Here is a 15,017-nt window from a genome sequence, read left to right as displayed (position 1 = left end):
GACACACAAACAAATCTCACATTGAAATAGGCTTGGAGGATAAAGATTTGATACGATCTTTATACGCTGATAGCATCATGAGAGGAGTGGTTCGGGGGGGGGGGGGTGATTGGCCAACACCTGTAGTCGTAGAGAATTTTCGATTTCATATAATATTCTCGCAAAAACAAGAACCACAGCTACCGCAAACGTTGAAACCCCAGCGAAAAAAAAATGCAGCATTATAGTTTGATCGTTTATAAAACATCACTTATTTGTTACCAGGTCTTGAAATTACTGACCGAGCTACGGCTATTTAGTTTACCGCGCGCGGTCCGGATCGTAAGATAAGGGACCTCACGCGAGAGACAATCAGAGCGCGCGATGAGATGGATACCGACCCCGAAAAAGAATCATACACACAAACTTTCATTTTCAGCCAATAGCTGTAATGCAAGCCCGTTCAAGCGGGCTATGAGTACACCTGCTCAGCTTTCCACTATACAAGAAAATAAGTGTCTATGTAATATGGATATTTGAACTCAGGGCAGCATTAGCATCTCAGGCACATCGAACAAAATGCGGCTAAGCGAAATGTAACGAAGTCCTCAGCACGATACAGCTCATCTGCGCATTTGGGCTTTTGCTTGGATAAAGCTGTAAAAAGATAACAAAATGCCTTTAAATTACAATGAACTCTCATTCACTACCATTCACTACCAATGTGAATGAGATAATATAAGAAGGGCTAATGCAACAGTGCACACTCCGACGGCACGTCTGGATGCACTGCTACTAAAGTGAATGAGATATTATAAAAGGGTAAATGAAACAGCACACACTCCGACGACACGTCTGGATGTACTGCAAATAAAGGGAATAAGCTATTATTATAAGAAGAGATTAATGCAACAGTGCACACTCCAACGGCACGTCTGGATGCACTGTTACTAAAGTGAATGAGATGTTATTATGAGGGTTATTGCAACAGTGCACACTCCGACAGCAGGTCTGGACGCACTGCTACTAAAGTGAATGAGATATTATTAAAATAAGGGTTGATGCAACAGTACACACTCCGACGAAACGTCTGGATGCACTGCTACTAAAGTTAATGAGATATTATTATAAGAAGGGCAACAGTACACACTCCGACAACACGCCTGGATGCACTGCTACTAATGTAACGTTGTCGTAGGAGACTTTACAAGGCAAGAAATAGAACTAAAGGTTTAGGTTATTTCTGAGCTCCTTTTACTGTTTTAATCTGTGTGCTCCTGCACCCCGAACTCCGGGTCCTATTACAACATGATTGTCTCAGCTTAATCACACAATTAATCACGCAATCAATGGGAGTAGTATTGCAATTAACGTCACATCTCCCTCTCCATAACAAAACTCGAATAAATGCTATATACAAATAAAAAACGTTCAAAGTTCTAAATGACAGTTACTGGAATCGAACGGGAGGCTTCACAACCCTTCCACTTCGCGTGACGACAGGGGCACTTGCTGTCTCTTGCGTTGCTGGAGGCTGCTCCTGTTGTACCTCCCTTGGGGTCTCGCTTGTTTGTGACTGCGGTAGCCCTTGTGGTGGAGAAGAAGGCATAAGTCGCTCTTGCGGTGGTTGTAACGGTTCATCCGTTGGAGGCTTCATATCCTCTTGAGTTCGGCGAAGATGCCGTCTGTTTCTGCGGAACACTCTGCCATCCTCAGTGCGTACATTGTACGATCTTATGTCCACCTTTCTTTCCACGTGTGCTTTAGTCCAGGCTTTTCCTCTGCCAATTCCTCTTGGTGGCTCTATACGCACATCATCACCAGTTATAATAGTAGCTTTGCTTAGCCTTCTGCCTTCTGCCCTCGACATTATCTGGAATCTTAGGGTTAAGCAGTCGAGTCGACGTTGGCAACAGTGTTTTGGTTCTCCGACCAAAGATTCTCTGCACTGGCGATGAGTTAAGACATTCTGATGGAGTATTTCTCCAGTCGAGCAGAGCCATGTAGGGGTCATTCTTTGCTTCGAAAGCTTTCCTCATCAGCTTCTTGGCTATTTCAACGGCATTTTCTACTTTGCCATTAGATTAAGCGTAAGTCGGAGAACTTGTAACATGCTCGAAGCTGTAGTGGTTTGAAAACTCTAGAAAATGGCCCGATGCAAATCGTTGACCATTACCAGTGATTACTTGGTCTGGTATACCGTGCTTTGCGAAGTGCGCTTTAATTTTTCCGATTACTTCTTTTGCAGTCTTAGAGGTCAACCGGTCAACTTCAAAGAAACTTGAGTAATAGTCAACACTGACAAGAAAGTCTTTATTGTCAAGTTCAAACATATCTATCCCTACCTTTTCCCATGGTCGGGATGGTATCTCGTGGCAGATCATTGGTTCTTTGCCTTGCTCCGCTTGGTATGTATTACATGTGTCACACTAAGAGATTGTGGCGCGACAGTTAATGTTCTACCTGAAGACAAATACGTCCAGATATTCAATGACCCATCGCACGCCAGATTAAAGAAAAGCAACAAAACCCTTCTTAGCTTAGCGGTAGTTTCGTTAGCCCTGCAGATGTTAATGCACTTCTCTAGAGTAAGTTTACTCTCGGCTAATAGCTTCTTTCTAGTGGAATTATCGTTGATCCCCAGGACGATTTTGTCCCGGATCAAACCATCTTTCAGCTCGCCAAGATTACATGTTTTGGCTAGAGAGCGCAAACATGTCAAGTATGAATCAAAAGACTCACCTTGATCTTGCTCTTTTTTATTGAACACATACCGTTCGTAGGTTTCATTAGTTTCGCCGATGCAGTATGCCTCTAATAACTTTAAAACCTTATCGATATCCTTCTGATCGGCTTCGGATTCAAACGGCAACCCATCATAGATATCTAAAACATCTGGCCCAATGCATGGCAACAACGTAGCGACGCGGAGAGCTTTACTGAGTATTAAGACGAGAGGCGATCTCGTAGGCGAATACACCCCGCCCCATGCAGATGAGGCCCCGCGTAGATTAATAATTGCTAATTATCAATCTACGTCGGGACCACTTCGCGTAGATAAATAATTGGCAATTACTAATCTACGTCGGGACCACTTCGCGTAGATAAATAATTAGCAATGGTTAGCAATCATTAATCTACGGCGGGACTGGGGCCTTTCATAGAAACGAGTGGGAACCTTGCAATTAGACCCCCGTCTGTCCTGTAGTATACCGAGCATTCGAAGGATGAAGTGCGGAAAAGATTACTGCGGGTGGTTAAAGGTCGGCCATGCAGACACGTGCGGCCAGAGGTGCATGGACACCTACTGCAAGGTGCACCTCCAAAGGCTCCGTAAGGGCAGCCCCCTCCCCGTGCCGTGCAGGATCTACGGCATAGGAACGCAGTCGGAGACGCGGTTGTGTCGCCCCTGCGGAGCGAATCGTGTAGGGCAGAGGATGCGCGGCACCGAGAGGCGCGCTCGGGAACGGTTCGCACTCGTCCTGTCTGACACCGCAGCCCGCGATACGGGCAATTACAGACTGGGTGGCACCGGGCATACCCAAACACTCGTCCCACCGGCTGTGATACGGGCAATTAGAGACTGGGTGGCACAAGGCGTACCCAAACACTCGTCCCGCAGGCTGTGATACGGGCAATTAGAGACTGGGTGGCACAAGGCATACCGAAACACTCGTCCCGACGGCTGTGATACGGGCAATTAGAAACTGGGTGGCACAAGGCATACCCAAACACTAGTCCCGCCGGCTGTGATACGGGCAATTAGAGACTGGGTGGCACAAGGCATACCCAAACACTCGTCCCGCCGGCTGTGATACGGGCAATTAGAGACTGGGTGGCACAAGGCATACCCAAACACTCGTCCCACCGGCTGTGATACGGGCAATTAGAGACTGGGTGGCACAGGCATATCCAAACACTCGTCCCGCCGGCTGTAATACGGGCAGTTAGAGACTGGGTGGCACAAGGCATACCCAAACACTAGTCCCGCCGGCTGTGATACGGGTAGTTAGGGACTGGGTGGCACAAGGCATACCCAAACATGGACGCCTACAAAGAGGAGGTTCTCAATAGCATGCCTGACAAAGAGGCGCCTGCCGTACTAGCAGGGCTGGTCCAGAACATCCTGGACGAGGACATCCCCGACGATGTCAAGCACAAGCTGCTTAAGCCGCTCGTACCGGCGAAAGCGTGGACAGAGGAAGTCTGGCGCGAGTTCGACCCTTTGCTGCCGGGACGGCGACAAAAGGGCCCAGAGAGCTTAGACCCCGAGAAGTACTATTCTCTCTTCGTCGGCGGCGCCCATCTACTCATGCCACTCCTCGGGGCCAAGAAATAAGCGCCGGTGTTTACCAGGAGATACGAGATCTTGGTGGAGCAGGTGTCATTGCTCTAAAGCCGGTTATGCGGGGGCCTGACATTAATGACGATGGCTCGGTGTGGTGGATCTCGCACGAGCGACAGTCTCTGAGGGCAAACGCAGTGTTGCCACCGGTGCTTGAGATGGTAGACCCCGACCGGCGTTACAGACTCTTTACGGTCGTTGATAAGGCCCCCGCAGAGCCATTGGCGCCAATCACAGAGGAGGAAGGGCGCTCAGAGCACAAGATTGGTGGGTCATTAGTCAAAAGAGGGGACCGAATCGCAGTCGGCGCCCTGGAAGGCATCGATGCGGGTATTTGGGAGAAAGGACGAGAGTACCTCGTCTACGTGAGATACGAGCTTCGCCCTTTACCTGAGCAAAATGGTGAGCCCGGGACAATGTTTGAGCGAGGGGGGGGTGACACCTTCGCTAACTGTGTTGTTAGTTATGTTGCCGACTTCTTGAGGAATCGCGGCACCTCGCGCTCCCTCGGTCTAACCAAGACACGAGGCAAGATCCTCGAGCGATTTGACAAAAAAGCTGGCCACTACGGGATGCACCAAAGAAGACCTCTTTGAAATGGAAAAGAAGCACGAGGTAAAGCTAGTAGCCGTGGACGCCCTGGGCAACGTTATGTGGGACTCGGGGAAATGTGTATCGTATCGCGGATGTTGTGGGACGGCCATTGAGCGAGGTTCTTCAACTAACCGGGGCCATTCAGCTGACCGAGTGGGAGTTCTCTGAGGCCTGCCACCCCTACACTTCCGGGAGGGTAGGGCAGCACTTGAAACAAAACGAGGGTTGGATCACCACGCCAGAGCTTAAGGACCTGTTAGACTCGGGTGACCTCGTCATGGCCACAGCAAGGAAGGTGTTGTATAGCGTCGGAAAAAAGGGCTCCATCAAGTTCCCCCCCTCCATCGCGTGCCGTCCCTGCGTCGAAGACTCGCAGTATCCTGAGGGTCGAGATCTCGCTGTCCGTTTCGTAGGCAAGTGCGCTCGCCATGGCGACAAGTCCTCGATCGTAGTCCGCGACCCTGAAGAAGCCGCGTATCTGACAAACCTCCTTGCGGGCACCGACCACTTACTTAACTTCGAGCATGCCGACGGGGCTCATCTGATCCAATACAAAGACGGTGTCCGACGATCACGATGGTACCATATCACGGCCTTTGTCTTGGCGTACATAAACATAGCGTTGCGACCCATGTTGAGGCGGATCCCTCGCGAAGACGTCCTCCGAGTGTGCACAGATGCCACATACGCAAAGGCGGTGCCCAGTGGTGTAAAGCTCGTGGAGCGAAATCCGAGGTATGGAGAGTGGCGCCACAAGAAGCCTGGGTACGAGTGGCGACCCGAAGCGGCTTGGGGTCCGAAGAAGTCGGGGAGCTTGGCCAAGGAGCCAAGCACTGCGAGGAGTCTGCCGTGCGATCTAGTGGCCGCAGCCTCTGCAAAGATGTATCTAGACGGCCAAGGGGGATCGGGGAAGACCGAGTGGGCGGTGAGCATATTCCGCGGCCGCGACGTTGTGGTGCTCACCCCCGAGAACGACCTCGCCCACGACCATCGCAATAACTCGCGCCTCGCGGTGAAGGCTCAAACCTACCACCACTACCTCTGCATACCAGCGGAGAAGCCGACAGAAGAATGGAGACCTTCCGAGCTGGGGCACAAACTCGACCGTCTCGCAGAAGTAATCATCATTGACGAGTGCTGTAAGGTACAGAATAAAGTGCTACGCGCCATCCTAGGGTATCTCGCCACGCGGCCGTGTCAGGTAGTGTGTTGTGGCGACTATGGGAAGGTCCCGCCCTGGGGAGATAAAGAGGGGCCTCACGATATGCTCAAGGAGTGGGCACAAGGGAACATCCGCTGGTTCGAGTCTGACTACCGCTGCCTGTGTGAAGACTGCGGAAAGCCGTACAGTACATGCGACTGCGGCTCTGCCGCGCCCTCCTCCAGGCTCCACGACATAAAGGGCCAGATTTGGTGTCGGCCAGATTCCAAACAGCTTGAGGTGTTTCGAGAGGAGTGGGATGGGATAGCGTTCGACGCGGCGATCGAGCAGGCCCACCCAAGCGATATGTGGGTGTGCTCGACCAACAAGATGGGGGCTCTTGTTCAGCAGCGATTGATAGAGCACCACAGGAAAAACTACCCCCGACTGCCAGCAACCATCCGCCTTGACCCCGATCCTAGCGTCGCGCATCGTTATCGCAAGCAAGGGCGGCCAGTGCCCGTGCCAGGCAATAGGGGTGAGAAGGTCGACGCATACAAAGGCACGGTAGTCGAGATTCCTCTCGACGCGGTCCTTAACGGGCTTCCCCTCGAGTGGAAATACGCGGGCTGGGGAACCGTCCACCGGGTGCAGGGCAAGACTATCCAGACTCCAAGACGTCTGTTTATCATAGACCACAGCTTAGAGGGCTGGATCACGAATGCTGTATACACCGGCATCTCCCGCGTGCGGCACGCCGACCAGATAGTCCGCGTGATCTCCCCCGATAACACCCCCGGTGCCTTGGTTCCCACGGGACTGCAGGCTACGCCCAGTGAAGAGCTCATTATAGCGCGAATCAAGCGATACGCTATAGACGACAGGCAGAAGGGTCGCACAAAGTACACGGGATCGCACCACGTTCTGACGGTAGACCACGTACTCGGCATGATTGCTGACGCGGAAAAGAAGTGCACGGTCTGTGGCACTCAGCTTCTGCTTCAGGGGTACACCAAGAGCAATCCCCAATGCTTCAGTATCGACCGGCTGGACAACAGTCTGGGTCACTACAAGTGGAATGTCAGACTGTGCCTTAGCTGCAATAGAAGGCACAAGGGCTGATCACGCTGGCGTGACGCTACGCAACTGCGAACGCGTAAAGCCGTGCTTAGAGTACGTCGTGTAATACAACACTGGCTGTCCGGGCTCCATAACCCTCTTTAGTATTGGGTATGCCTTGCTTGAACACCACGGGTCCGTCGCTCGCCGTCGGCCCTTGTCCTGGAGGTCTTTCTCGTTTACGGCGATGTACACCTCCGTTCCGACCTCTAAGGGGGTCGCGTGTCAGCGCCGTTGGTGTTCACATGACGTGCTACGTGTAACGCCCCTACGGCTAAAGCCATCAAACGACCGCAGCGTAGAGACAGGCTTCCGCACAATGTGCGGAGCTCGTTGTTGATGATGTAGTCGGACACTAGGTCATTGTGAAGATCGACCACACTGTCTATCGGCAGCGCCATGCCTACTAGCTTGGTCGTAAGCTTCAGAAAGCTGTCTGCCAGGGCGTCTGTATTCCGGCTGGCTAGAGCGGTCTCGTATCGCTTCTCGTACTTCCTCACCTCCTTGGCGCTCATGCGTTTGACGTCGTCGTGAGTCAGGGCCTTGCCTACCATTTCTCTCGACTTCCCCTAAGCTACGAGAATCGCGTGTTTCTCCCTCGCGTCTGCTATCTCAGTTTGCTCACCTCCGGTAGCCGTCCCGGCTGGCTGCGTCGAGCAGCCCAACGACTCGACGGCCGGGAGGCCGGCGGCGCCCCCCTCAAGAAGACTCTCGAAGTATTCGTCGCTCATCATGCACCCCTGCCTAAGGTGCAACACGTTTGTACGTTTAACGTGCCTTGAGGGCGGTGTGATCAATGCGTATACGTATACGTATACGTATACGTGGGCGGTGATTTACTGCGCTTACCCTTCAACTAGGGCGATGGTATAAGGGTGACGCAAGCAAAACTCTAACTTCGAGAACTTTTTCGTCTTGAGGGCCTTCATGTACTCTTTCATCTTCTCTTCTGAGAGCTCCGCGCCGTAGTCATGCAGGATACTCTTCATGTCCGCCTTGCTCGGCGTATAGAAGACCACCAAGGCCGCGATGTTCTCACGGAACGGCTTCGTGATGCTGGTGAGCTGCTGCGTGATCAGCCACACGCTGATACCCACGTGGCGCGCGCTGAACGCCAAGTTGACGAGCTGGTCAGAGCGACTCTTTACGTCTTTTGAGGCCGCACAGTCGTCGAGTATGATTAGCGTATTAGTGCCTTCGAAGACAGCGGAGACAAACCTCAGCAGTATGTCGATCTGACCCGCCTCAGGTGTGACGACAAACAGACGATTGTCGCCCTCGCCGAAGCCGTCGTATGTTTTGTTGTAGACAAAGGTAGGGCACACGAGTATGATGTAGTGAAACTTGCCCCGGAAAGGGCCACGCTGCCGGTCCACTATGAATCGGGTCTTCCCGCATGACGTCGGGCGCACGATGAGAGCGTTAAATGGGATGGTTTTTGGGTCCATACCGCGCTGCCGCAGCGCTTCGCGCAGAAACGCGTTTCGGTGTCTGTGCTCAGTATTGTATGAACCCTAGCTGTCCGTTCATAAGGTTCATTTGGGCGTCGGCCACCACAAACACGTGACAGTTTACGGTACCCCGGCCGCTTGCCGTGCGTTTTATCTCGAGATGCACACCGTCGCGGGTGTTGGCCAATCGGAGACCACCCCCATGGATAGCACTGTCGTCCGTCGTTCAAAGGTCGATCCACAGAGCAAACTTGTTATCGTCATAGAACGACTCGGGGCTGACTGCAGGGGCGGCAGGCGCTCCGCTGTGCCCCCCCGGGGAGGGGCGGACGAACCGCCTTTTCGCCCCCCTCCAGAAATCCGTGGGGCGTAGTCCCTGGCTGAAAACCTTGTTTGGCATGCCGTCGATTGTAACGCGGACGCTCTTGATGTCGGGGTACACGAACTTCTCAGAGTCGCGAGCCCCTGCCGTGTATGGCTCCACAAAGAGGAGCAACAGACCACTCATAGACCTTCGCGGCAGGTTGACACTCTCGTTGATTATGCTATCCGTCCCTTTGCTAATCACGAAGGTCTTGTGGAGGTTCATTTGCTCGTAGAAGAACGTTGTGCCGTTTTGGTAGGCGGCGGCTGCAGACCGGGCGAGGTTGTCGTCCCTCAGGCTTTCGTATTACAGCTCTAGATTTTTGATGCCGTAGGATAATTTGGTAGCATCGCTTCCGACTACTACCTGGTCAACAGTTGCGAGCGTGATCTCGAAGAGCAGCGCCTCGGGGAGCGCCCTTGGGTACAGTACGCCGTGGTCGGTCAGCAGAGAATGGTCTAGCGGGATGGTGTACTTCGCCCCGTGGGCGGCGTTTAGAGCGTTCTCCTTGGCGTTACTAGTCGCTTTATCGCCAGCCTTGGAGCGAAGCTTGCGCATGTTTACTGACTGTATGCCCTGCTCCAGGCGGTCCTCTCTCTCGACCATGGACAAGTAAAGCTCCTCATCCGTCTTGAAGACGTCGTAGCGGTTGGTGTCCTGGAGCGTTTCTCCTGCAAACGTGATTTTCAGGCGGCTCACGAGATTTCGGCCGACGTTGTTCACGACGTTATTATTTGCTTGGCCTGGGATGGAGAGATCGAAACAGACCCTCAAGGAGCCAGGCACGAGCGTGACGCCTTCCGATAGCTTTGGGACCGCCACATATAGCGTCTCGCCGGGGGAAGCCGTCGACGGGTTGAGAGTGACCCGGTGAACAGTTCTCTCGGCTTTCAACCCCAGAGGAGTTCTGGGTGTTCGTTGGGGGTCAAGTTTATCGCTGACTTACATTCTTATTACGTATATTATATATATATTATGTATATATTATATATATAGATAAAGTACGAAGCCACGTGGCTATGGTGCGGACTGTTAGACATGTCTAATATAGCGTAGCATGGGCTATGCGCACGCATCATGGATGATGTTGACGTTGACATTGACGATACCTTGCCGAGTGCGTCCGCGATCGCGGAGCGGGGGACGACGAGACGACGCCCCTTATCCCGTTTGACCCCGACGATTGGGAGTCGATCCCAATGACGAGCACGTCATCGCGGGGGGGCCGGACGCAAACGACCGCCGAAACCTCGTTCACCACAGAGGGTGCAGCGACAAGACTCGGTCTCTAGTCCCTCAGGAAGAAATACCCAGACCTTAACGAGAATCTGATACGGTTCCAGTCAGACCGGAGGGGAAAGACGCTAATACAACTTCGCAACCTCAACAAAGGAGGTTGGACTAAACCAAGACAGCTGTTCAATGCGAACGGGGGCGTTCGACAGGACGTTGCAAAGCTGAAAGGCTTCAAGCTGGCGATGGGGTCCGTGGCAGAGATAGACGCGGTCATCCAGGAGAACACAGAACGAGTCCAAGAGCTGCAAGGGGTGGTAGCCACAGACAGGGAGACCATCGACGACCCTAACAAGTCAGAGAGTCGCCGCCAAGAGGTCCGTGAGCGCAACGAGGAGAGGCTATCCGAGATCGGCGAACTAGAACGCGGAAACCGAGAGCTCGAGAACCGAAAGCCGCTCAGAGAGCGCATCAAAGCCATCTTCAAAAAGTACGGCTTTACCGCCACCGCTATCGGGCTGGCCGTAGCGACGACGATCGCGGCCATTGTGACGTCGCTCGGCAAGTCGCTCTCCTCGGCCAGAGGAGTCGGCAACGGGCTTAAGGCTATCGGGAAAAAGCTAGGCGAGCTTCTCCCTTGGCTAGTAGGCAGCATCGCGAACTTCGTGTTCAAGGCTGCAGGAGAAGCGGTGAAATTCCTTGGCGAAAATGCGTGGCTGCTCATTCTAGCCGTAGCAGCGTTCTTGGTTCGTCGAATGCAGGCAATCTTCGGAACAAGTGATACGCCGCGGCCACGGCGAGTGCCGACAACCCCGCCTTGAGGGCGGTGTGGCCACTTTTTTCGCTCAGTTCCGGGTGCGCTTGCCGTTCCTGCGGCAGTCATGCTATGCGCAGCATGCATACGCGAAGAGGGGGCAGGCGCCGCGCCCTCTGCGTGCACTTTCGCAGGTGCGAAAGCCTTGCATCGCCGCCGGAACGGCACGCGGTCGATCCTCGGATCAGTCACCTGTTGCACCCTAGGATGCCCACCGGCCATGTTATGAGCACCGACTGGCTTCGTCTCGGTGTTGATCGCGTTTGCGCCGGGCGTCATGGAGTCTGTGGCTTTCTGCAGTTTATTGTTGTAGCCCACGACGCTTGGCGTGTTTATCACCATATCGCTCGGCATCAGCCACACTCCTGGTGCGACCGCAAGACTCAGTCTCACCTTGGCCTCCTGCATGGCTAACTGGTACCTTTGCACGCTTTGAGCAATGTCGTTTTCTATGATCGCGTCTTCAAGCAGCTTCGTGAACTCCGCTTGCGCCTCCATGGCTGGCCCACCGGCCCCCGCGATAGAGGAACGGACGTTTACCTGCGCGCTAAGCACTGCGTAGACGAACGCCTCGACCGAGCGATCGAGTCTTCTTAGCCCTGCTTTTGTCAGCCCCTCACCTTTGGGAGGCGCAAACCAGCTATATTGCACGCCCCCGTGGTCGTCGTTGCGTATGAAACCCACCTGCTTCCCACTATTGTACGTCCCACCTTCGTCGCTAAACAGATTAGGTGGCTCGGTTACTCGTCCGCCGCCGTGTCGTAGCCACGGATCACGTGGACGTTGCGATACCACTCCCCCGGGTAGAAAACAAACACATCGCCTAGCCCGTGGTTCCGCCCGCCTTACCATCGGAAGTACGGCTTACGCGGCAAGCCGAACTCTATACATAGACGCTCGAAAGCGGGATTTGCGTGTTTGACTTGGCTATAGAGGCTCCCGCCGCAGTTGCCTTCTTCTTCGTCTCTTCCACCTCCCTCCGGGGAATCGCCTCCTCGTTCAGCATCCTCCAGCCTTCCCAATCCATGCTCAGTCCTGTTAAACACGAAGGCGGACAGACGCTCTTCTTCGAGTGGCCGATAAGGCGCCCACGCTTCGTGGCGCTCCGGCAGTGCTCGCTGTTTAACAGCTGGTATAATCTCGAGCGGGAGCATCAGATAACGACTATAGCCGCCCTCCCGCCCATCGCTACTCTGCCAGCCGGGCACCACACGGCCGAGTCCATCGTGGAAACGATCAACCGCGCTGAAAGCGAGATTCTGACCGCAGAGCTGAATCCCCTCACCGGGAAGATCGCGCTCATGTCCAATGGCGTTGCGTTCCTGAATGCCGAGCTTTGCGCACAATTTGGCCTGGAGGCTAAAGACGATCAGTTGGGGGAGCGGGGCCTCGCACTCCCCTTGGGGGGGGGCACTTAAGGTGGCCTTGCCGAAAATAGAGGCCCTCTACATCTGCTGCGGTATCGTACATCGCACGCAATGCCTCTCCTTAGGCGAGCCATCAAACGTTCTCGCTTGCCTAGAAACCCGCGGGAGGCCGCACGAGAAAGTCGTCTATGGACCCGACGCCCCCGTTTGTGTCGCAGCATCTTCCTCTGAGTTTGTTTCGAGTATCCAAATATAGATAAGGGATAACTACGGCAGACGGGTGGACTTTAAGGGCAAGCCTGTTCGCCTGGTATTAGAGCTAACCTAGCTCCGACGTAACAGACATGGCGAACAGCGACGTTAGCAGTGGTGCCATATACCCCTCGCTTCCCAGTGTTTGCCCCCCGAAGGGTACGCACATGACGCCTGCCGTTCCAGCAAGCGTCGGCGGCGACGTGCAAAGCTTCCGACTCCAGAAAATATGTGACACTCAGGCGGTTCTAGACAACGAGATAACGCATCATCGACAGGTGCGGAAAAAGGATAAGCGCGCCTTTGCCGTTTCCCATGCTGTGTCTGTGGCATCCGGCATCGCTGCAGGGGCGCTTTCCAGCGCCGAGGTAGGGGTCTCTTTGAGTGGGATAGGGGTTCTGACCGGCGGTACGCTGGCAGGGGTCGCTGGGCTGGTCGGTGTCGTGGGCGCAGGCGCGGGGGTAGTCTCTAGGGGTCTTACGAGCAAGGTGGCTAAACATGAAGACACGATGGTTTTAGCGGAGAGTAAGAAAAACTCGATCAGCGAGCTGGTCTCTAAGGCTCTGCAAGACGGGCATATCTCAGACGAAGAGTTTCGGCTAATACTTCGGGAACAAGAGAGATACTACGCGTTCAAGGCCACTATCAGAGGTCGGCACGGCCTCGCATCGCGTGAGAAAAAAAGCAGGAAAGGGCCCTCCCTGGAAACGCGCGAAAAGATGAAAAAGAGACTGCGAGAAATTCGCGAGGAGTTCGGGAGCGAGGTGTTCGAGTAAAGCTCAGGTTTAAACGCCACGCTAGCGGCTTTGAATTTACGGCCGAAAAACGGTTATTCCACACCCCGTAGGTTGGCGGCCCTCCTCGTTTTCCGCGCTCCGTAGGGTGGCTGCCCAACCCAATGCTATGCACATGTGTATATATACGTATACTTATATATATATACTACAGGACAGACGGGGGTCTAATTGCAAGGTTCCCACTCGTTTCTATGCGCGCGCGCATACATGTAGCCCCAGTCCCGCCGTAGATTAATGATTGCTAACCATTGCTAATTATTTATCTACGCGAAGTGGTCCCGACGTAGATTAGTAATTGCCAATAATTTATCTACGCCAAGTGGTCCCGACATAGATTGATAATTAGCAATTATTAATCTACGCGGGGCCTCATCTGCATGGGGCGGGGCTGGGGGGCTCAGAGGGGCGCGGCGCACCTCCCAAGCCTGAAATGGGGCTGGGGGGCTCGGAGGGGCGATCCGCACCTCTCAAACCTGAAACGGGAGGGGCCCAGCGGAGGGGCCCAGCGCACCTCCCAAGCCTAAAATGGGGCTGGGAGGCCTGGAGGGGTGTTTCGGTGTCTATGAAAGTCCCCATCCCCCCCCCCCGTATACGTATTTTCTGTTTGTAAACACGAATTTATATCAGCCTTGCCCAAGACGATTATATATTTCCATAGCAAGATTTATAAAGATTTCGGTCTAGAGTAGTTTTGACGGGCTTTGATGCATACAGCATAACGGGCCATGCAAAGTTTAGCATGTCAAGCGAAAATGAGTATCCTTAAAATCAACATACCTTGTATTTGAGGTACTGCGTGATAGAGTAAAGGGTGGACATCCTAGATACGAGTTGCAATCAGTCGTTCGACTGATGAAGAAGGGCATCAATCGCCTTTGCTCTCACTGCCGTGGCGGGCTTTTGAGTCAACCAGTTTCTCTCGCTTTTTCAGCGAATTCTTCCTGGAATCGTTGCAGGAAAACTCTTTGCAACTTTGCAAAAGAGCCACCTAAGAAAAAGTCGTATAAACCATATCGACTCGAGTTTTCGTGACGTGATGTCTGTTACCCTGCTAGCAGCGCTTTTTCCTGTTTGTTTCTATCAGTTCACTTATCCGTATCGCGTCTCTGTTCTTTCGCGTTCTCGTTTGTTTGTGTCCACAGTGCGTACTCGTTTGTCCACCACGCGAAGTCGTGACACGGATAAGTGAACTGATAAAAACAAACAGGAAAAAGCTCTTCTAGCAGGGAAGATGTCCGTCCGTCCGTCCGTCCGTCCGAAGAAAACATAACATCGTTTGACAACCAAACTTGGCAGGTGTCTAGTATGTGTCAAGGGAGATGCGAAATGTGGTCACGTTTTTATCATCTTAGAATTTCCCATGATCCCCCTGCCCCGATTAGAAACTGAGGAATCAGGAACTAGGAACTAGGAAATTAGGAATAAGGAACTACCTTATTACACCTAATTTTCGCGACGTCAAAATTTCGCGATTTTTGGGATGGCGATTATTTTCGCGATTTTACTATTTTCGTAAAAACCAGATCACTTTATTTTCGCGATTTCGCGAAACTGACACAAT

The 15,017-nt window shown here is 53.2% G+C and overlaps 1 long non-coding RNA gene across 1 annotated transcript; it reads right to left on the bottom strand.

The window, feature by feature from the left end:
* Positions 1–406: 406 nt before the first annotated feature.
* Positions 407–14,724, bottom strand: LOC116610659. The gene is made up of 3 exons (XR_004293370.2): positions 14,234–14,724; positions 2,325–2,442; positions 407–636 (listed from the first exon to the last, which is right to left on the bottom strand). It is a non-coding gene; the product is annotated as an uncharacterized LOC116610659 (long non-coding RNA).
* Between the last annotated feature and the right edge of the window lie 293 nt (positions 14,725–15,017).

Source organism: Nematostella vectensis, chromosome 5, assembly GCF_932526225.1.
Source record: "Nematostella vectensis chromosome 5, jaNemVect1.1, whole genome shotgun sequence".
NCBI classification, from domain to species: Eukaryota; Metazoa; Cnidaria; class Anthozoa; order Actiniaria; family Edwardsiidae; genus Nematostella; species Nematostella vectensis.
The sequence above is the reverse complement of the archived record's forward strand: the minus strand, read 5'-3'. Positions and strand labels throughout refer to the sequence as shown.